General features: G+C 39.1%; 1 long non-coding RNA gene across 1 annotated transcript; it reads left to right on the plus strand.

Moving 5' to 3' along the window:
• The first annotated feature begins 20,017 nt into the window (after positions 1–20,017).
• On the plus strand, positions 20,018–21,997 carry LOC121645784. Its single transcript, XR_006011505.1, has 3 exons — positions 20,018–20,050; positions 20,130–20,410; positions 21,349–21,997. It is a non-coding gene; the product is annotated as an uncharacterized LOC121645784 (long non-coding RNA).
• The last annotated feature ends 2,789 nt before the right edge of the window (positions 21,998–24,786 follow it).

Here is a 24,786-nt window from a genome sequence, read left to right on the forward strand (position 1 = left end):
GTGTTAGCCTTGATAACTTATTATCATTTCATGCTGACATCAGTAATGCCATTTCCTCTGCATATTTCCATCTATGCAACATCTCTCGTCCTTGTCCCTCCTTCACCCCCTGTACTGCCTTTAACCTTATCAGCTCCTACATCGACTTCAGCTCACTCCTCTTCGGTCTTCCTCAGAAATATCTCCATAAGCTGCTTGCATCATCACCAGAGCCCCCTCCTTTCACCAAATCACCACAATCCTACAGCAGCTGCGCTGGCTCCCAGTTAAATCAGGAACAGAATTCAAAATCCTCCAGCACACATTCAAGACCATCCACAACCATGTCTTCTTTCTTTTTAAGGATCTGATTTCCTCAGCTAATTTTACTTTCACTTTGGGGGCCATTTATCCCACCGTCCTTTCTGTGTTCTGGGGTTATTTCACTAACGGGTGACAACAGTGGGGAAGCAGGGCATACAGCCTGTATAATTCAGCTCAGTGAGGTGGTGGATTTGGGTTCAGCTGTCAGCCTGCAAAATTATGCCAGCACACTGGTGGCCTACAGACCCAGAATTATAACAAGTGTCCCAGTACACAAGAGAGGAAGGGAGGGAGCCCTGTGCAGTGGGGCGGGATGCTGCTGATGATGAGCAGATGAGCTGGAATCAGTGTCGCGGTTTGACGAAGACAAGAGGAGGGAGTGTGGGGACGAGAGGCTTTTCGGTCCCTCAGCACTTTCATTCATCCTCATTTCATATTAGGGTGTTATTTACACACCTGCTGCCACAGGGAGAGGCAAGCATCCCCATTTCCCTCTGCCTCTAATACACACATAAACAAATACGAACACGGTAAGCAAATACACACATCTGCACCAGCCACAAAGATTGAACTGCAGACTCTATTTTAAATATTCTAAAAATATCCTTTTGCCCTGGTTCACTTGATTCATCAAGGTCTCTAATGAAGCAGAAATATTTCACAAAGGACATGATAAAATTGAAAGAGCGACACAAAGTTAACTGATTTCACACAAACACATCAACGGTGAACATCAGACTCCTCTGGGACGGCTCCAACTGAAACAGAGAGTTAGTCAAGATGAATGGAGGCAGTTTGCCCAAAAGTTACAACGATTCAGAAAAGAAGAAAGAGGAGGAGGACTTGGGGCTGTTTGTTCCTCTGTCTGCTCTGCACCTGAGCCTGACCCCACTCCATGTGTCCACCCCCTACATCTTCCTCTCAGACAGACTAATGGGGAGCTAGAAGCACCATTTATATTCCTCATACCCCTGCTGGGACCCTTCCTCAGCTGTCTGATAGGCCCATTCTACCCCCTGGAGGAGTTAAAGTACGTCTGTGTGTGTTTGTGTGTGTGTGTATGTTCTTACTCTGCTGTATTACAAGTCAAGCTTTGTAATAGTGTACATAAAAAAGCTGTAAACTCTTGACTTCTTACCAGAAAAAACATGGAATACTCAGTAATGAAAGACCATGAGGAGGATCATGACAAGTTTCCAGATAAAATGTGGGAAATTGTTTAATTTATGAATCTTTGGGGTAAATATCTGATGATACTTTTTTCATTTAAGGTTATTTATTATCTAATCTTAATCTTATTAATAACATATATTTTTTCATTATGTGCAAGGAAGCAACTACAGATAATTTACAGTCAGCTGATTCCAGATTTCTTTTTTGTTAATTACAAATTTTTTATAATGTCTTAGAATTATTAGGACACATTTCTCAATACTGAATATTTTAAAGCAGGAGGTAAAATACTGAAATATCAGTGTGACTTTAATATAATATCTTACTTTATATACTATATATATATATATGTGTGTGTGTGTGTGTGTGTGTGTGTGTCTGTGTGTGTGTGTGTGTGCTCTTGGGGTTCTCAGGCAGCACTGCATTAAAAGCAGACCTGATTCTCGACTGGAAATCACTGCATGGGCTCAGGAAGACTTCCACAAATAATAGTTCACCCTGAAATCCACAAATGCAGGTTAAAGCTCCATCATGCAAAGAAAAAGCCATGTGTGAACAGAATCCAGAAACACTGCCATTTTCTCAGATCACTGGTTCCCAACCTATTTTTTGGGGACTCCCTTCATGAAAATACTCGAAAAGCCATGGACGCCCTGCACCACCCCATGCTGAAACTATGCTGGTTTTATGCTTTCACTAAGGAGTAATTAATGAGGCACATGCCCAACCACTTTTTATTTTCCCAACCACATTTTTCCAGCCCCTTATAGTGGTACAATTTAGTCATGTTCCAGTGTGACAGAATAATCCTGGCAGCTGTTATCAGCTCAACTATAATAGCAGACGTTGAACCTGTTGACACGTGTCACATGTACACTATGTGTGTTCTGAGCCCTAACAAGCGGCTGTAGCTCAAGAGGAAGAGGGGTTGTCTGCCAAATTGAAGGATCTTCTACCAGAACAGAAATTGCCCTTCCCTCACATATTTCCTGCAGCCACTTTAAGTCCAAGCAACAGCTACTGTCATGCTCCGTGGTACGGAGCCTGGTTTTCCCAGCTGCCCAGAAGGCATCTTCCCCGCACTCTGGCTTGATTGCTTATGCGCTCCACCTGCCTGGAGTGCTTTATATACCTGCTTGTTTCAACTCTTACCTGCCAGATCGTCTTGGTTCATCCCTGTACGTATCCAGCCTGTCTGCCCGTCTGTCGTTGACCCCGTTGCCTGTGTTTGGATTTTGCCTCTGCCTGCCCCCTGTCTGGTACTCTGCTTGTGATTGTTTTGATCTCCTGGCTCTCGGACCCCTGGAATTGATTATTAGACCTAGATATCGGATCACGGACTCAACTCTCCTTACCCCCACGAGGATTCTCTGGACTCCCCGTTGTCAGCCTGGTCAGCAGTCCGACCTGTGGGTTATTATCCACCTTCTAACCTCTCTTTGCTCAGCAGCTTCTCCCACACTACGCAGCGGATTCCTCCCTGGATTCCCTTCACCCTGATCCCGAGACAATCCTCCCTCACCTGCTGGATCTCACTGCTGATACGTCAGCCCGAACAATAGCGCACTGTCACCTGCTACTCCCTGCCTCCTAACTCCTGTCTCCTATATCCACAGAAGCCTGACCATAGAGAGGATCTGTCATTTGTGTACCAATAAATGTTTGTAACCCATCCCTGGGATTCTGAGCCTTATTCTGAGTCCACACCTGTCAGCGTCCTGACAGCTACAATCTGTAAATTGTGTATTTTACATGTGGTACACGATACTAATCCCTATTGTACACAACCTACATACTTTATAGATCATGTATGATGGCATTTAGTATTCCTTGTGTGTAACCTATTCAGGACTCACTTTGTGCTTTAACACTTGTTCCCTGACGCAGTCATGGGATCAGACACATGATTAATTAGGCAGTTTGATTGTTTGGTACCTTTGCTGCCATTTAAAAAAAGTTGAACTGTTCTCATCTTTTCACTCTAAATTACATTAGCAAAAATAGAGTCACAGACCAAGAATTCAGCTTGGCAAAACTGTCACTCCTTTCAAAAAATGAGAAGCGAGCCTGTTCCTGAAGCACACATCCAGCTTTAGTCATTCAGGCCCTGTAAACTTTCATATTCGTGCTTTGTATAGCATTTTTCCTCAGTTCAAATGAGTATTTTGTGTTCTAGGAAGGAAACTTCAGCATATTGTTCATTTTAAATCTCAACTAACTAAACAGAATATGCACATATTCTGTTGCTGGTGGATATGGTGTGGAAATTGGACAAACAAGATTAATAATTTTATATTAAACACAGACAGTTTGACAGAGCTTGCTCAGTTTCTGCATTTTAAAATATATTTTGATCATAGGGCTTACATTTAACTGCAGCTGCGTTTCATGTAATATCTGAGGGAAATCTTGAAATGAGGCTTTATAAAGAGATCAAGACCATAGACGGTCCTGATTTTGTAGCATAAACTCATATCCTGCTATATAGTTGTTCACAGGATACCATGCTGTGGTTACAGACTGTTCAGATGTTGATGATCCAGCTCTGAAGTTGTCTTTGTGTAAGATGATGCATTTTTCCTAACCACTCTTATAACAGAAGTGAGACAATGACTTCTGTTACAGAACTGACACCTTCAAATAAAAAGAGGCTAAATTTTTTCTGCTTCACTGATGAGTGACTCAGTTTTAAACTCTTTAAAAGAAAAGAAAAAAAACTGTGCTCTTTTTTTACTGTTTTGTGTCTGTTCATTAGAGGTGTAGCTAATTTTATGTAGAACTGACAAATTTGAAGAGCATCTGCATCAATTAAAAAAAAAAATGGCATTGGAGATAGGGTTTGTGCATGTGTTTGCTGATCTGTACGTATACACAGCTTTATAAATGTGGCAAAAAGAAATGAGTTTTATGCAGCTTCTGTCTTTCTAGCTCCAAATACTCCATTCCTGCCACAGTCAATTCCTCAGTGTGTGCACTTACTCGCTAAGTAAGCTGGAATCTGCTCCTGAGCACTATATGTACAAAAGATGAAATGTGATATTGACATCTATGGCCACATGGAGGAAATCTGAAAGACTTCGGAGACCCTATAACCTTTCCTTTTCTGGGTCCACTGTCAAAACCTTCCCTTCGCTGTTGCTCGCTTTAGTAACTCTGTTTATGCTGGTGTTTTGTAGCCCCGGGAGGTCCGAGTCTTATGTTTCAGAAGACACTTGACCTTTTCTCTGGTGTCACTCGGGGGCCAAAAATAACACCTGCAAAGACTGAATCTATTGATTGAATTGCAGTGAAATTAACTTAATCCTCAACAGAGGATGAAACTTATTGTCTCTAAGCTTTTTTCTAAATTATAAATACGTTATTAAGTGCCTGTGTGTTCCTATGTTTACATAAATAAACTTGTACTGAAATGAATGTGTTTTGGGGAATGTAAGTTTTAATGGATTCTTTCGGTTTGGATGTAGATGGAAGTAATTTTCTTTCTATGGCAGAGCATTTCTGCTTCTTTGAAAAAATTTGCACATTTTAAAACTCAGAGGAAAGTTTCTCCTCTAAATGAATTAAAAAAAACTGAATTGAACAGAATTTTGATATCAGAGTGCTTCTCTGTGTTTGTATGTGAGCCAGTGTATTGAGCAAGACATCTGAGAGATAAAAATGTAAATGGACAGTAATGAAGATGGACATGAACTTGGCTCTCATTTCCTCCTCCACAGCTTTCTCCTGCTGTCTTTGTTCTTGTGTGGCTCTTTCCTTTCTCCATCCTTTCTCTTTTTTCCCCACTTTGATTTTAATTCGGACACAAATTATGCAGACAACACAGGTAAATTATATTTTCCTGCCAAACACATGAAACCAGATTTCTGGAAGAATGTTAGATTGTTTTATCTAAGCAACCACATGTTTCACATTTTATCACTGAAACTAAGAAACTGAAAGAAAACAAAAAAAAAAAAAAAAAAAAAGAAGAAGAAAATGTAAGTAATGACTTTTGGGCCAAAAATGTTGTGCTAACTTAATCTAAAGTAACTAAAATTAGAAAAACTTAGCAAAAATCACACTTAATCCCCTTAATGATCTCTGGGAATCCCTGAACTGCAGTTAAAAACTGCTGCCATAAATACATAAAAACAAACAGTCTCAAACAACTCATTTCCCATGAGGCACAGCTGCAATGTTCAATAATTTCATGATTAATAATTGTAGGAAAAAACCTTCTGAACACTTCTGAATGAACTGAAAATACACAGAGCGTCTTCTTAGACGTGTGTAATTAAAAATTCACAATAATGAAGGACTGATGAAAAGTGCAGGAAAATGCTGCAAAAGCCTGCAGTCTCTGGAGTGGGTTTTTGTTATGTTCATGGACCAAGGCCTCCATATAAACTAATAACAATGTCCTTTCATTGTCCCCTCTCCAGTCCCTCTTCTACATACTTTTTTTTTTTTTTTACTTCTTTAGTCTGAAATGTCATAAACCCCATTACAGTAATTAAGTCAACAGACCCTCAAAGAGCCCTCCTTCAAACATCCAAAGGAGAGGGAAGCATGGAGGAAGAGAGATATGATTTGAAAGAAAAGAGATGGAAAAAAGAGAGAGAAGAGATGAAGGTGTGGATGAGAGTTTGGAGGAGAAAAAGGAAGACGAAGAAGAAAAAAGAGTAAACTGTGAGGAAAGAAATTCACAACACATAACTTTAAGGTTTAAATTAGCATCACATGAACTAGGAGGAGACTCCAGCTTCTACATCTTCAAGTCTTTATTCTACTCTTGTCCAGCTCTTCATATTTTTTGTGATAAAGTGATAGAGACACACATTGTATTGCAGTTAGAAACCATATAAAAGCATTTTGATGTTTCGATTAGTATAACAATTTTGCCTGATGCACATAAATGTAGGAAGAAAGGATGAAGAAAACAAAAAGCATTATTAATGAAATAGAGCAGGAGGAGATACAAGAGCATAAAACCTGATGGAGCAAAACAAGATGGTTTAAAGATATTCTGCTGCTGAACTTCCTGAAAAGCCCCAGTTTTCCTCCTAGAATTGTATGGATCTTTAAATGGGTAACAAACAGGCTCAAGTCAGACATACTCTGATAAAATGTTGTCAGTCAGCCAGTGAAGACTCACCAATTCTTAAAAAAGAAAAGACTGAAGTTTGGCTCCAGGCTCCAATCACATCCCTCCTGGAACTTATGTTCATCAATTTGATATTGGAGCACCCAAACAACCATGGCGGAGGGGCAGCCAACCAACCAACCAACCAACCAACCAACCAACCATCCAACCAACCAACCAACCAACCAACCAACCAACCATCCAACCAACCAACCAACCAACCAACCAACCAACCAACCAACCAACCATCCAACCAACCAACCAACCAACCAACCAACCAACCAACCAACCAACCGACCAATCATGTTGAGAAGTACAAACCGAGGTAGGAACTTTGCAGGTTGAATACTTTACCCAGATTAGACTAGTATGTTTGGAACTAACTTGCAGTTATTGCTATAATAAATGCTATAAAACTGAATTATTTTTTATTTTTTATAACAAAATAATTTAATAACATGTCTTGCAATGAGGAAAAGCATTTGAGGCTAAACTCGGTAACTTTGTGGTAACAAGTTAAATACGATGATAATACGAATAAATGTTAAAATGCATCTGAAACTGGTGGAAAAAAGTTTAGTTTTAGTTACTGAGTGATAAACGGAGGCAGATGGATAAAACAAAATGTTGCCATGATGATGCTACGTGATGTATCAGAATATATCCTACAGTTCATCCTGACTGAGACATAAATATTTAAACCCCCTTTCATGTCAGACTACTATCCAACAGTTTTGAGCCATTAGATATTTAACATTAATGTCTCTTTTAACCTTTTCAAGTGACAGCATTCAGTCATCAGACACTTTTCCAATAATGTTCCTCACGCTTCATTCAGACTTGGATAGAAAGTGACGTAAGAAGATGTGAAAGTGATGTGAAAATGAGGCAAGGAGTATTAGTGTGTGTGTGTGTGTGTGTGTGTGTGTGAGAGAGAGAGAGAGAGAGAGAGAGAGAGGGATATTCATGTGAGATTTGACTGTACAAATGGCGACAGTGGATGAAGAAGCTGGAAATCTCATGTTTCTGTATGCCGAGGTTTGTTGAATGGTAAGAGTGGAGAAAATCCTGAGGACACCATCTCTGCAGCTTTTCTGCTCTCTTTTAGATGAGAAGCTAAACCACCACAAAGAGCGATCTATTTCATTCAGAACTGCCCTCATTCTTGGTGTCATAGGTGTTGGAAACATTCCTCAAAGGTTTTGCTCCATATTGACATGACAGCATCACACTGCTGCTGCAGGTTTGTTGGCTGCATCCATGATGAGAATCTCTCGTTCCACCACATCCCAAAGCTGCTCTGTTGCAGTGTTTCCCATTCCTGTTTCTTAGGAACCCCTGCATGTCATGTGTTTGGGGTTTAATTAAACTGCTCATTAAGTTCATTGTTAGCCTGCGAATGAGCCATTCGCTTGAGTCAGTCCTGAGGATGGTTTGGTTTGCTTTTAGACCATACAGTACTCAGACCAAACTGCCTGGTTAACTTCACACCGTTACAACAGCTTCTCACTACGGTCCCTAAAATGACTGCTGACCAGGAAGAAAAAAAGCAGATTGCTGAATAACAGAAAGCAGTGAACATGTGACAGAGGCTTCAAGATTTTTTTAAAAAGTCACACTTATTTTGAAGCCTCAAGAAAAGTTGAAGGGTCATTGGTCAGTGGGACTCATCATCAGTTTAGACGAAAATAACAGCCGAAAAATATCAACAACAGCTGTTCAAAGTGTAGTCTGGAGCACGCAGGTGGACAGGCCATGGAGAGGTCTGCTTGGACAATTATCTATTAAGCCAAACATTAGGAAGGTTAAAAGCTATCATCCAGTCATTTTCCTCTTATGCCAAACTGGCAAAGCAGCTTTCTATTTTAGATTTTATTGGGATTAGAAGAACATTGGGCAGACATTCAACTTAGCTTTTATAATTTTTCATACTTAGGATGGGTTCAATAGTTCTGAATATAAGCAACAAATAACTGCCAGAATACAGAAATAACTGCGACATAAAATAAGTTTAAAACAGATAATGAATTCATAATGATTCACAACATATGGTGGCAAGAGGCGATAGAAACAGGAGTGTCTTTCTAGCTTCATGCTCACAGAGAGCAACAAGCAAGAAGAAAAGAGGAACTGGGGATTGGAGCTGAAGGGAAAGTGGCACCACTGTGATTGGAAATGGCACAGACCAGATTAGCAGCCAGTACCCTGAATTCTGAGAGAAAAACGCACGAACATGAAGCAGGGCTGGGAAAAGGACAGGTGTCATGGCCCTGTGATAAAAAGCTGGCTGCAGAAGAGTTATTGACACTGGGGGATGTGAGGGTGGAGGGATGGAGAGAGGTTAGAGCTCTCCTCCTACATTAATATTCTGAGCCTGTTGTTTGATAAAAAAAAAAAACTCCTCCTCTTCCTTTTTATTTCCTTCAGAGGGTGATCTCATCCCTATATGGATCGTTTGGTCAGTTGCCATCGTCGCTTACATCTTTGTCACTGTCGCTATCCGTGCACACACATCCACTTAGCCTCTCAGCGACCTACATCTTAATGCACTTTTGCTGCAAAGGACACAAATATATCTGTGTTATTAGATGGGTGGAGTCAGCAAAGAAGGAGTTGCAGTGAAGTAATCATCGAGCTGCACAGACTCCATGGTCAGGGATCTACTGAAGCTAGAAGAGCTTTATGGCTTGTTTAGCCTCACTAGCCATACCACTTATGGATAGGAGGAGGTGGGGGGGGGGGGGGCACTTTCTTTTTTAATATAAAAGAGTGCTTCCAGTGGTGGAGGGAGGGTGGAGCGATAAATCATTTCAAATCATTATAAATTCATGGTTGAGAGTCGATGGTTAGTGAAATGTGTGTTTTTGTTTGAATCAAAACGTGGCCATGGGTGGCCATCTTTGAGATTTTGGGTTTGTTACTGAGACCGTCACCCAGAGGGTGTCAGTAGGCTAAAACTGGTATATGTGGTAATCATCTGAACAGCTTTAGGCTGTGATGTTTAGTCAACAAGACACATCTATCCGGTCAGTGCAGGCCTAATAATCAGATGAGCATGCGTATGTATTAAAATAATGGGGGAAGAGGAAACAGCCAGAGCAACAGCTTCACTATCGGCTGTCGATTGATTAAGGAGGTCATCTGAAAGTCACTCTCTATCTCTCTCTCCCTTCCTCTCTCTCATTTTCTTCCTCTGCCACCCATGTATGACCCTCCCTGCAAGCTCAGCCCACCCTTCCCGCCTCCACAACCTCCCCACCCTCTGTCCGGAATTACAACATGAGGCAATTAAAGCCAACCTGCCAAGCGACTCGGTGTTCCAGCCTCATAATTTTTAACTCCTCATAATTAAAAGTGTTAGAGCTGTGGGAGGTAAGGGATGGGCCGGTGTCGGGCGATGAGGTTTAGCATGATTGATTGACAGACTGGCTGGGGATAGGGTGAAGGGGGCATGTGACTAAAAAGCAGAGGGGAAGGCAAAAGCCAAAGCCTTGAGCATGGTTTCAAAAATGCGAAGGAAGAAAATAAACGGGAAAAGGGTGTGTGTGTGTGTGTGTGTGTGTGTGTGTGTGTGTAAAGACACTAGTGTCTTACATGTCCCAAGGGAATCACAAATAAGATGACCGGGGTGAACTAATTGTGTCTGCTGTGGTCTCTTGTTCAATCGATCTGTTAACCCAGATAGTGTACAAGATGGAAGCAGAAGCGTGCTTGTCTGTGCATGAGATTCTGTGATGGTTGTTCTTTTAAAGAGACACATTAATAACAGTGGCTATGGTTACATGATGTTTTTTAATTCAGAACTAATTATTCAGAATTAAATAATTAAAAATTAAAGTATTCTTCTTCATGTTTACATGGAAATAGTAAGTCTGAATTAAGGTTTACATGAAAAAAAAATTAAATTGCCTTTATTCAATTCTGCTTTAGATCTGGGGTTTGGGAAGAGTTCTGATTGGACAGGAGGTGGACGTGACATGTTTATGTCTACTGGAAGAAAACTAACTCCAATTCCTGCTTTTCTTTTCGGCTACAACATTAAAGACCGCATAAGAACCATTTTCACTTTGACTTTGATTCTATGTTTGAAACAGCAGCTTGACACCAGCATACTACTTTGCTTTGGTCAGTGTCACAACAGTATGCGCATAATAATTGAAACTATTCAGAATGAACGTATACATGATCGAGGAATCTGGATTTAAAATCAGAATAAACCAGCCACTTACTTTGGATTTAGGTTTAATTTGGAATGGCCATTTCCATCCAGAACTGTGTCTACAAGTTATTTTTTTTCTTTTTAAAGAAGGTTTAATTTTTATTCTGAACTAAAGGAGAATTAAAACTCATGTAAATGCGGCCATTGTAGTGCATCAAACGTGCCTTAAAACCAATGAAGATGCTGGACCACTTGGACAATCAAAACAGCATAAAAAAACAAACAAACAAACAAGCAAACAAACAAACAAAAAAAATTGCCAATAGAGAACTAGCACAGACAGATGAAATCATTTAAAGCATCAATTCTGGCCCTTGAGGGCCACTTTTCTGTAGGTTTTACTGTGCATACACACAAGCCCTTCTGATTCCAATCCCAGTTCTTTTTCTCAGAAAGTCCTGTTTGCTTAGGCAAGTGTGAATGTACAACTGAACTTTGATGTGGATCAAAAAAGTGAGCTCTGGTCTTCCCAAAAATGTAGGTCTTTGTTAGCTTCAAGTGAACCACAGGTAGGGAGTGGATTGTGCATTATGGGCACAACCATATTGATAAACACAATCAATACATAAATGCAGGAGAAATGGCTCACGGTCAGATGTGGAGTTAGAGGTGTTTCTGCAAAGTATGGGAAGTTTTCCTGTTTGTCTATTTTTCTGCTTTAGTAATTCCTGATGCAGCACCATCTCTGGCGAGGATGTACGAGTAATACATTTGAGTAAGTAGTTTGTAAGCAAACTCAGACTGGAAGAATGTTGCAAACTTCAGTTGATTCTTTAATCATACTGCGTAACAGACTTTTAGGTGTGAAGATGTTTCCTTGCTCCAATACACCTGATTCAATTGAACTGGATCCAACAGCTTGTTAAGTTCTGCACAATGGCCCACTAATTTGAGCGGCCAGAGCTGCTCTTGATAGTTGATCTGGAGACCATCCAGTAGTCCCAACATCAATGACAAACCCTACAGCTGAACCTGTGCATATGACTGACATGATACCTGGCATGAACAGAAAGGAAGCCTGAATTTTTATTTGTAATTTGGTCAGTGATATAATTCCTAACACAGAGTTGAACTAGTTGAGGCAGATGTCTGCCCTTCCTGGTTCTGCTTAAGATTTTCCTTCCTGTGAAAAGGACTTTACTGTAGCCTTATTCAGCTCAGGATGGAGCCTAGAATCAAAGAGTCAGTGGTTTGGTTCAGATCAGGCGCACCACGGTGTGAGTCAGAAGTGACCCAGAATCACCTCAGACTGGAAGAATGTTGCAAACTTTAGTTGATTCTTCAATCATACTGAGTAACAGACTTTTAGGTGATTGGGCGGCAGTCGATAACGTGTGCAATAGTCTTTTTTGTTATATTTTTATTTACTTTTTATATTACTTGTGGGCACTCTTCATCTCATCTGCTCCTGATGTGAACTTACCTGCCACGGAGGTCGGAACGAAACGCGACGCAGCCACAATGTGGCACATACGCACCCGGTGGAAATTAGGGGTTACAGTAATTGCACTGGTGTGAAATGAAAGGCTTTCCTTTCAAAAAAGTGAATGTAATTTTTTAAACCTTGTTAAGATATCCAGATTGCTTTTCCTTCACATCATGTATGAAATAAGAGGTCAACAACAGTTCACCAATGAAATTCTAAAAATCATAAAGAAATATAAAATATTCCTAAATTTAATATGTAATAGAGCTAAGGAAACAATCTGAGCTCATGCATAGGATCCATGCAAAGATGGAACCTGTGTTGTTTTTGGGGACTGACTTTTTTAAATTAATATTGTTTAGTGAAATGTAAACTAAATGAAGAATTGAAATGTGATGATTGATGTGGATAAAGGGGTACTTATGTTCACCTGAAATCTGTCAGATGCAAAGCTATGAACAACAGAACAGAACAGAATCATGATATTCATCAGATAAAAATACAACTATAAATTACTTCAATTACTTCTGCATAGGACTGTATAGCCTCGGAATCTCATTTTAATATCCCTACAGGCATTATGGCAGTTTTCCAGGACAGAATCATGCGCACACACATACAGAAACGTTTAATGTGGGGAAAAAAACACAAGGGAGATGTTAACAGTTACAGCTCCATCACTGTCCTTCTCCTTCTAGCTTTTCCTTAACTCACCCCATTCTCTTGGTCTTCCCTCCTGAGTCAATTTCCAAAATTTTTATTATCAGGTCTAATAAAAGAGCGTGAAATGAAAACATAATTGGGTTTTAATTTGACTGTGAAGAGCTACCCAGTGAAAAATTCCCATCCAGATCGCTGCTCACGACCAAATTAAGAAAGAGACAAGAAGAAGTTAATGTGCTTCTAGAAAATAAACTGGAATTATAAAAACCCCGTAACAGAATTACTCTGTACATGAGAATTACTCATGTATGCTGTTTACACACATTTCTGCATTTCCTCCCGTGATGTTTTGACTTGCGCTGAAGAAAGCATAAAGTAGGACAGCAAGTTTATTCACAGATCATCAACTAGAGTTCAGGTGGGAATAACTTAAGTAGCTCCTTATCACCTTCTTGACTGTGTGTAAGTGTAAAGATGTGTATGACTATGAGTGAGAGACATTTTTTTCCCTTTCTAAACTTCTGATGTAAAAAGAACCAGTTCATCTCCTTCCTCCACACCTTTTCCACTCAGCACAGACCAGGAGCAAACTACAAAGAGTTGGTGTATTTTAATAGCCCACTTGTAAATAAAAAGAATGGATTTGATTTCTGTAGTGCTTTTTGAAGCTCCCAAACTGCTTTACAGTTAATTCATTATTCGGTAACGCTTACCACTGCCTTTCAGGGCAGCTGTAGGAGCCCCCACTGAACATTCATACACCACTGATGTGGGTGAAGTCTTGCCCAAAGACAGACTGACTAGGGTGAAGCAGGAACCGCCAGCCTTATGGAAATTGGAGGACCTGCTCTCCCGTCTGAACCACTGCAGCCATACAATAAATTTAGCTCATTCAGACAAACAGGCTTTCTGTAGTATTAAAATCTTCATCATATAAATAATCTCAATAAATCTATTACTTTTTTAAATTTATGTGTGAGTCCCTACATATTTGAAATTTCCTTATTTATTTGGATAAACTCCTTGAGATGGACCATCTCGTTTTTGAGGGGGTACAAACATACAAAACATGAGTACAACGTACAAACAAGTTCTCAACAATACAAAAACTAAACAAATAACAATAAAACAAACAGACAAACAAGACCATGGTTAGCATAATAACATTAGAACAATACAACTGTAAGAAGGCCAATGGGCCAAAACTAAAAGTTAGACAACAGAATATAATGAATACTATCAATTCACCAAATTAGGAAGAACATACGGCATCAATGAAAACAAGAGCAGGCCACCATAAAGTGAGACGACAGAACACTTAAAAATACCAAAAGAAGAACTAGATCTGATATTAGCAGGTAGGTTGTTACAATCAGCTGGTGCTTTAAACATAAAAAGATCTTATTCTGAAAGACTTATTAAGTTTGGGAACAGACAAGTAGAGCTGAGAAAAGAATGTTTGATATGATAACTTGATGTATGTGGTACAAGATACTGCTGAAGAAAGGGTGCGTAATTAAAGTAAATACATTTGTATATAAGCTGCAGCCAGCGCATGTGTAAAAAGGTGGCCGATAGAGTCTAATATACTGTACATCATGCAGTGACGAGTGAAAAATGGGCCATCTAAGGACAAATCTACAGAGTCTATTATTGTATATGTTAAGTAAAGCAAGATCAGATTTATGAGCATTTTGATATATAATGTCACAGTAATCAATAACTGGGAGTATAAGTTGATTGGCCAGTTTCTTGCATACAATAAGTGGAAAACAGTTACGAGAACAAAATGCTGATACCAAGGTTGACTTTGCATAGTAGGTAATTATTATGTGGTTTTAAAATGAGTTCAGAATCTATCCAAATGCCAAGATATTTAAAAAAGTCAACTTTATGCATTGGTGAGCTATCCTTACAGTTAATAACACAGGAACCAGGGTTGAGTTTTAAATTTTTGTTTGGTACCAGATATCATAATGTAAGATTAGAATTGGATTAAAGAAAAGATTTTTGGTATTTCAGACTGGGATATACATAAGACAGTGTTATCAGCATAAAGGTGAACATGAAATTTAGAGAGACATGATGGGAGTTTATTTACATAGAAAGTAGTTGACCCCTGAGTGGCACTGCATTGTGGAGTAAGGAAATCAGATTGAAATCCATTTGAAACAACACACTGTTTTCTGTCGTCTAGACCAAAGGTTTCTAACCTTGGAGTCGGGGATACCTCAAGGGGTTTCCCCAAAGAACACAGGGGGTCCCCAAAGCTTTGAACATTCAGAGCCATTGTGATTAATGTCCCATTTTTTAAGGAAGAAAAGTATGGCCATTTATTGTTAATTAGACTTTGGCTTTATCAAAGGACAGGACTCAGCCAGAATAAACCACTGGTCTAAACCACCAAATGGCATTAAGAAAAAGACCAGTACTGTAAAGTTTATCTAAGCAAATGATCAACAAAATCAAAAACTTTAGTTAAATAAATGAAAATAGCACCACAGAGTTTACAATTTTTTGCAGCAGAAAACACATGATTTGTAAACTTTAAAAGAGCAGTTGTTGGTCCCCTGCAGACTGACAAAAATGTTGCAGCCAACTATGTACCAACAATGCCAACACTGGAGGGCAAGATTGACTGTAGTGAAATGGGATTCAAACAACCACCTTCTGGTTGTTGGACACCCTCTTCTACTGCTTGAACATGAGTAGGTTGCTTAGTTCAGAATGAAAAACTAAGGTGCTGATCTTGACAAAGTCATGGATTCCTTACATCGGTAATATATGAGAAACAGACTAGAAAGATGTCACACTCAAGCCTGAAAATTTTTCTTCTTTATATAAATGACATGGACCTCGGTGAGTCAAAGTCGTAGACTTAAGCAGCATTTTTTTCTCCAGCTGGAATATAAGTTTTGACCACAAAACATCAAATCTAAAACCTTTCCAATTTAAAAAAAAAATGTTGTGGTTTTAGTTGTGCTTTGTTTGGGTGGCAATGCTAAGTAGAAACTCTTTGCAGAGTTTCTTTTGGTCCTTTTGATATGCTACATGCTAAGATTGGTGCTTCTTTGTGTGCACATAGATTGTCTGTACTGCACACACCTGACTCAGTCGCATAATCTGGATGCAATCCAAGTGAAGCATTTGTTTGTTTATCTTATTGGGTAGAGCAGGCATTGTTGGAGTAGGTTCCATTTCCTCAACTCAGCCAGCGCCTGTTCAGTTCCTAGTTGTTAGATGCATTTAACCCCCTGGTCTATAAAGGCCACCAGACCCACAAAATCACTTTTAAAACGTATAACAGTTACTTGGATTTCGTGGCATCAGGTATTACAGCTAAAAAAAACTTCTGTGCAGCTTACAGTAAAAAACTACCAGAGAACCGTCAAACACAAAGTTCACACTAATTTAGTGCAATTAATGCCCTGTATTGTAATATGGGGGCTGGCAGGGGACCTGGATTTTAATAGGGGGGTCACTGGCTCTAGAGTAAAGATCTAGAGTAAAGAAATGAATACATCTGAACTTATATTTACTTGTATTTTTTTGTCCAAATAATCTTCAGTTTTGCAAATGTGAGGATAGACAATATCAGACTTTCCTTGTCAGCTATAAACACCACTCAGAGAAAGGATTCTAAGTCAACACCTGCCACATGGGGATAAAATTTATTTTGATGGTGATGACTGAAAATGTTTCAATTCGGAAGATGATAACTGAAGCAAAACATTTTGGTTATTTGTCCTTGCAGTGATTTCACTATATTTCCCATCAACACTATTCAATGATGTCCATCCATCCATTTTCTGTAACTGCTTATTCCAAGGCAGGGTTGCAGGAGCCTGAAGCTATCCCAGCAGCTACTAGGTGAGAGGCAGGGTACACCCTGGGCAGACCGGTCACCAGTCCATTGCAGGGCCCAAACAACCATTCATTAATGACATCTAATATGTATCTAGCTAGAATGTTGTTATTCACATGCTACTATCTAAACAAAAGAAACATTTATAAAAGAAAAAACAAAAAATGGTGGTTAGACAATGTAAAGAATGTGGCTGGTTACAAAAAATAAAAAATAAAGTAGGGGATAATGATGAAAAAAGAAATTAAATTAAATTGAATCAAATTGAGTGTGCATAACACTTTTCACACCAAAAATCAGCACAAAGTGCTTTACATGATTAAAAACAACAAATTTTGCTAATTAATAACAAGCTTTCATAATCAAGTTAAAAACATACCTAATCATTCAGGTTCCCTTACACACAAACCCCGTTTTATCCCCACCCAATCCCATTTTGCTCAAACAAAGAATCCATTCTCTAATATCTGGCTTGACGTTGCTGTGAAGAAACAATATCTTGAGGATCCGTCTACACCTATGACCACAGAGGCTGCAACCACAGGAACCACCCAGATCCGGGCCGAACAGGGCCCCCATCGCAACCATCAGGCTGCAGTGCAGGTTTCCCAAACTGCCCAGATCAAGGTGGTTACTATGTCAATGACTCTGCAGACTGAGCAGGCACAAACGTGGCTTGGATGATCCCCGAAAGGAAACCACTGGGGTTAAAAATAAAGTAAAACAATGATCAAATAAACCTAAAACCAATAAGAACAAATAAGAGCAACAAGTATAAAAGTATGTGTAACACAGAGAACATTAAGAGTGTTGTTGTTGTTTGGCATTTTCATGAACAAAAAGAGTAAATAAAAATAACTTAAAGAAATGCGTGAATAAATGTATTAGGTTTCACTTATGATCTGGCTCCCAAAAAAATTAAGCTGGTGGAAATTATAACAGTGAATTAAGTTAATTTATTTATGTGACCGTTTATATAAAACTTTGCAGATGCACAAAATCATCTGGTGGTCTCAGTGTTTTACATCATGGCATCAACATGTAATTTTTGCTTCTGTCTGTAGCAGAATGAGACCTGGCAGTGAAGTCAAACACGAAACACCAAAAAACCAAATCATGAGTTTGTAAAAACCCCAGAGACTCTTTATCTCAAAATAACAGATTTGTTATCACCACCCACACCTCCACCCTCCCTTACAAAAAGTAGGTTAGAAAATTATTTTTATGGTACCCGGGGATGTTGCAGTGTCCATGGTAACCTACCTGCCATGTTTTGTATTTTCCCCTGCCAGTGGTGTGTTAGCCAGTTGATTTGCAGAGTAATGAACAGACAACATGAAACAAAGCCAGAGAGAAGAGGATGGAGAGAAAATACTGACACCATAGAGACAGCTCCGAAGTCCATCACGAAGGCTTAGATGAGAAAGACAGGCCAATCTCAAATGGTTTCAGTCAGGTTTTTTATTTATGGAGTATATTTCTTTTTAAAGATAGAATAGGCCAAGAACAGTAAGCCAACATGGATGTCGTTGGCAGGGAGACCTTGTATTACTTGAACAGCAGTGAAGCAGAACCTATTGTTAAGGAAAGTGTCAGACTTTTTTGATATAACAGAACCATGTTGGCTTTGTGACGTAGAGTGAGAATTATATTAATAATGAGCTGCTTGAGGATAAACCCTAACAACAAGATTGTGGTTGTGGTGAAATATTTAGGAAAGAAGTCTAAAAATGCTTTAACCCTAATATCTAACGTTTACTTGCTAGTATCTCACAGTGTCTGCCAGCTGGTATTCTGGCTGGTGCAACCTTATTTATATTTGTTCTTTAAGTAATTCTTGTTGTTATTGTTCCTGCTGTTTCTCCGTAACAATTACAAAAACACTTGATGAAACTGAGCCATCCTTGTCCAAATATGTCAAATTCCTGACAGAGACCATCCTCTCACTCACATCATTACTTAATGTTTCATTGAAACCAGTGGTGGACTTTTCCAAGTAAGGGCCATATAGGGATCACATCCAACATATGAAACATTTTACCAGCTAGTCGTTACTTGTTGTTGGCTTACAATTTGATATTTGAACAAAGCTATACTATTGTATTATAAAGTTGATCCACCTTATAATGAAATGTAGATCAGTACACTTAAAAAAATAAAGATTAATGCTCACGTTAATTTTTCATATGTTAACATGCAAAGTGCGGCAAAGGTCAATATTAAACTTAAATGGGTCGCTGTTGTAAAAAGAAAGGAGGTAACAAAAGGTATGTATATATATATATATATATATATATATATATAATCATATATATAATTTCGATTTATTTTTTAAAAGTCAAGTGACATGAGCGCTTTTCAGAGGAAAGAATGTTGGGGTGTGAAGTGCGTATTAAGTGCAGGCACTAATATGTTTATAATGTAAGTGTACAGCAGGTTAAATCACACTTGCGTCACTTGTGTCTTAAAACATAGTAAATAACACATAATGTACATGTAAAGGGACAGTTGCAGTGTGAGATTTCTTAAATATATAATGTATGGTATAATGTATATAAATATAATTATATAGTACAGTTGCTGAAAAACAGAAAATATATATTTTCTTCATTCAGATGGAATACACCATCATGCTGCTTTACCATAAGTTTGTGGTTACTGCATTTATATCCTGTCGGGAAAAAACGGTTTCTCACTCATAAAACTTATAAGACTTCTGATTTGTATTATTCACATTTTTAGTCTAATTTGAAAAAAGACATGAACAACATCAATGCATTTGTTCAAAGTGCCACAGTTTATAAAGTTTGCTTATCTTATCTGTAGTATCAAGCTAATGTTGGATGGACAGGTACACCTTCGAAACCTTAATGTAACCCAGTGCTACCAATCGTAATTAAAATCTCAGTGGGAATAAATATGGTTAATTATTAAAATGTGCATTCATAAATATATTTTAAGTATGCTACAAGGAAAAGCTAAATAGCTGTAAAAGGACGATAAATATGTATTCTGTTAAACACACTAAGCAACTGATAACAATTTTGTCTGACGATAAAGCTGTATCCTGATAGGCGCACCGAACAGTCAATATCAGTTAATCTGACGCGGTGTTAGCCAATAAGGTCAAGGTTGAGCCCCTGGGTAGTGCGCAGCCTGCGTCTTACTCAGTCTCTAACCGGACGTTGACCAGAGAACCCCCTGCTCGTGTTTTACTCGTGCGATAAGAAAACTAAAGTGTGGAACTCTACGTTCTTCTAGTGATTCAGCTGGTTATTGGTAAGCACAAACCAATATTAAAATGTCTGAACCGCCATTACGTTTCTATTGGTGATGATCCTTTTGTTAAAACGTTAAGATACCGGAGTGCCGAGTGCCACAGAAGCCCTGAGAAACCCCGTAGCCTTGTTAGCACGTTGCCCAGCAGCGGTGAGTCTCATATGCAATGTACAGTATTGTGTTAGCATCGATGTTAATTCCCGCTAGCTTTATTACTGTTAAGACGGCCTTTTTGTGGGCCAAACGATTATCTGTGGGTGGTTTGTTCATTCACTCATGTCACTTAAAGATCTTGTATGTTATGTTTGGTACAGATTATTAGATCTAAATGCCAGTGTGTGTTTATAATGCTTGTTAAAGGTCCCATATTATACACTTTATTCCCAATCTGAGACCATTCATTAATATCTAAATGAAATATTTCCGCCATGGTATGGACAAATCGACCCTCAGTTTGAGTGCAGCGGCTTCTCTTCACCTCCCTCTTTTTAGCAGCTTCAGAAATGTGCCGTTTATGGTGGGCGGAACCCTGGTGGAGCAGCTCAGCTGTTGGCTCTGCCCATCGCATCTCCCGTCATGAGGTGATTGACAGGTTAGGCCTTAGCGGTTACTAGACGCTGATTACAGCGTAGTGAAGGATAAACAAACGCCGGAACACCGGAACCCATTCCTGAAGAAGTTCGAGCAAGAAGACTAACAGTACTGCTCTTACCTCTCCAGCTGTGTCACGGACAGTTGGTATTGAACCTGGCTTCAGCTTCAAACGGTTGGTGAAGCCTGCTTTCCATGCCCCCATGTTGTGGAAACAGTCCTCTTTGAAATGCTGGCCACAGACATGCAAAACCTTTGGAAGTTTTCCGGGTACATTTCCTCCAAAAATAAAATGAATCCACTCAGTCCTCGTGGGTTCAGTGGATGGAAGTAAAAAAACGTTTTCGTGTTCATTTATGCAGCCACAAACAGAACAGTGCTTCTGTCGCTTAGCCATGTCCGCTAACGAGGGTTGCCGAAGAGGGAAAAACACTGGGCGCTAGGTGATTTTTAGAGGGCGGGCTTTGAGAGCCGGTAGGCGGGTCCATCGCTCTGTGGGGAGTGGTTATTGTCCCTTATGACGTCATAACGTACACGCTTTCAAACAAGCTCATTTCAGCGCTTACTTCCCTAGAGGTGGAGCAGGGGGGAGAGAGAGCGCCTGAAAGAGTTTCACACTTACGGGTCTCCTACACATGCGGGGGGACCAGTATGACTGTTCCAAAACCATTAAAAAGTGAATTTTGCATAATATGGGACCTTTAAAGGTATTCTATTTTATTTTTGGTACAGATTATTAGATCTAAATGCCAGTGTGTGTTTATAATGCTTGTTAAAGGTATTCTATTTTATGTTTGGTACAGATTATTAGATGTAAAGACCAGTGTGTGTTTATAATGCTTGTTAAAGGTATTCTATTTTATTTTTGGTACAGATTATTAGATGTAAAGACCAGGGTGTGTTCATAATGCACTTTAAAGGTGTTTTGTGTTATTTCAAAGGTGTATTTACTATGCATCTTAAAGAGATTGAATTAGTACGATCACTTTATTACCGCATTCCAACTATTTTAATTGGTTTGTCATCGGGTAATTTTGTAATTGTAAAACTTTGGAGCTATATTGTTGTACAACATGTTTTTATTTTTTTTTAGAACTTGAATCTGAACAGTAGCAAGAGTATTATAGTAAAAAGTACTTATTTTAAGCTACTTCATTCTGACCTCACCTCTTAGGTCAGGTTTTTCTGTTCGGATCGGAGTTGTGGACTGCAGACGTGCAGGAGAGTGAACCCTTTTCCAGTACTGGATGGCGAGCCCAGCCCAAGAAGTCGAACAAACCGGTAGCTTGTAGCCCGACTGGCTACAAACACACTGAACACTGAACGAACACTTGAAGAGCATTGCTCAGACTATAAGGGACAAGACCCGGGTCTATTTCATTTATATTTTATTTTATTATTTTTTGGGGTGAAGAGAGCTCTCTAATTTTTCATTGTTACATTTAATCTTACTGTCAACTCTGCTCAATATATGGTTCTTCTCTAAATCAAAACTGTTGCCTGTGTCCTGTGTTGATTGCACCCCTAGGCTCCTTCGTGCTTAGAATCTGTCTGAACTGGCCTACTCTTCCTCTTCCTCTGGTACATAGAATAAAAGTAACTACAGTACTTTGCCATAACCAAACATCATAGGGGAGGTACAGAAAGAGCGCTGCAAGCGTTACATTAACAATCTGACAAAGTCCCGCAGTCAAAAAAGTTGTAAATGAGTGACAAGGAAACAGTATAAGAGTTTGAATTTTTATTTATTTATTTTTCACAATCATTATAAACATACCTGTGTAATCAGTGTTGATGTCTTGATGTATTCCTGTGTGGCCAAAAGGGACAAACGGTTTGAGAAGGCTGTGAAAAGATTTACACAAGCTTGAATTTACAAACACGTATACTCACCTGTTACTTTATCAGGTCCACCTGTACAACTGCTTATTAACACAAATATCTAACCAGCCAATCACATGGCAGCAACTCATTACATCTAGTCACGAAGACATGATGAAGACGACTTGCTGAAATTCAAACTTCAGAATGAGGAAGAAAAGAGAATTTTTGTGACTTTAAACGTGAAATACAAATAAAAAGAGTTTAAAAAAAGATAACTAACTGAAACTTCTATCTAGTTAAAACGAACTATCTAGTTGAGTTTTTATTATAGATTGCTTATTTTGATGATTTAGAATTTTGCACCTGACAAATACCCTAATTCACAAAAAAAAAAAACACTAAAACTAATAAAAACTAAACTAAAACAAAGCATTTTCAAGAAACAAAAACTAATAAAAACTAGAAAATCTGCTCTATAAAACTAATTAAAACTAACTGAAAACAAAACATCAAATGAAATAAAAACTAAAACTAATGAAAAATCCAAAACTATTATAACTTTTCTTCCAGCAGGATAACGCACCACGTCACAAAGCTCAAATCATCTCCACGTGCTTTCTTGAACAAAAAAATGAGTTCATTGGTCTCCAATGGCCTCCACAGTCTCCAGGGGCCTAATTTATAAAGCTGGTGAAGGTACAAAAACTAGCGTACACCAATCATAGTCAACCTTTGAGATATATGAAAACAAAACTTGTCAGGAGAAAGTCCCTACCTCCACGGAAACTCTGACCCTGCCATATGCACAAAATTTGGCGAAATGGGAAAGTGCGACAACAAAGGCACGAAATAAAATAAAAAACAATGACGTGAAATGTGAAACATTTGTGCCAAATTCAAATAACCTTTCACATCACATGTTTATTAAAGCTATTTGCAAAAAAAAAGAATAAAGATGCATATTTGATGCTTCTGGGACAACACGTCTTCACAAAGAAAAAAACAAGGAAACAAATTACCTGCAGCCTCCGCGTGTCTTGCCCTCCAGCACGGCGTTGACAGCATCTGCCACCTGCTGCCCTCCTCCGCCTTTCTGACCCTGGTGATGACCGTGCTGTCCCCACCAAATAAAACTTTTTTTTTTTTTTTTTTACGCTTTGCAAAGTGGTCTCCTTCTCACATTCCATAAAAATCCACTACTTCGCTCGTTTCCCTCCTAAGCCATCATGGAAATGTTATAGATGAATATGAATATGCATATCAATTTTCCTATCATGTCAATATGGAGCAAAATCTCAGAGGAATGTTTCTAACACCTTGCTGAATCTATGCCACCAAGAATTAAGGCAGTTCTGAAGGACAAAGGGGTCCAACCCAGCAAGGTGGACCTGATAAAAAAGCTGGTAAGTGTTTTACTATTTGACCCTGATCCTTTCCCCCATTTTGTATTCCCCTAAACCTAAACAAAAATGTTAGCCAGGTAGGGCTTCTTATTTTCAAAACTTTTGGGGTGTATCAGAGGTTATATACAAATAACCTGTATGGACATTTTCTGTATGTTTTCACATGTCCCTGCAAGGCAAGAACATATAAACCATTTGAGTATGGCGACTAATTCACACAAGCTTGAAGTCACACACAGATATCTGAAACATACAGCTGGCTGCTTATGGCTGAGTGTTCTCCCTGCATTCGTCTGTTATCATTATTATGCCTGTCCAGCACAAACAGTTGGGAGTTACTACGCTCATATTGACACAGTCTTACATTACTTCACACTTTACTGTTCCCACCAGGGGGATTTTCTCCATTTAATAGTCTTGTTTCATATTGCACTACACCTCAGTACACTGCACTCAGGGCTGTTGGACCCAAATGCTCCTCTTGGCAAATAAAACCAATGTGAAATGAAAAGCAAAAACAGTCCATCGCCTTTTAATCTGTTTAATCTACACCTTCTCCAATCTCATCTTTGCCCTCCGTTTCTCCTCATGCAATCGCTCTGTTCTTCCCCTTTTATTATGAACCTGTCCATCTCTCCTTCCATCCATTTAACAACTCTTTACCCATCCTCCACTCCTGATCCCGTCTCCCTCCTCTGAGTGGACTCAGTTCAGGGCTGTAACCTCCTCACACCATCCTCTCTCCCTCCACTCCATCATCTCTGCTGAAAAACATAAATACCAGTTTCCTGTTACATCAGTCTGATGAAGGCAGCAGCTGGGGCAAGATTATATTACAGCTGAAAACAATATTTCAGTGTGTGTGTGTGTTTCCCCACATATGTATGTGTCAATCAGTCAGTGCGTCTCATTTTATTT

The sequence above is a fragment of the Melanotaenia boesemani genome, chromosome 9, assembly GCF_017639745.1.
Source record: "Melanotaenia boesemani isolate fMelBoe1 chromosome 9, fMelBoe1.pri, whole genome shotgun sequence".
In the NCBI taxonomy this organism is placed as follows: domain Eukaryota; kingdom Metazoa; phylum Chordata; class Actinopteri; order Atheriniformes; family Melanotaeniidae; genus Melanotaenia; species Melanotaenia boesemani.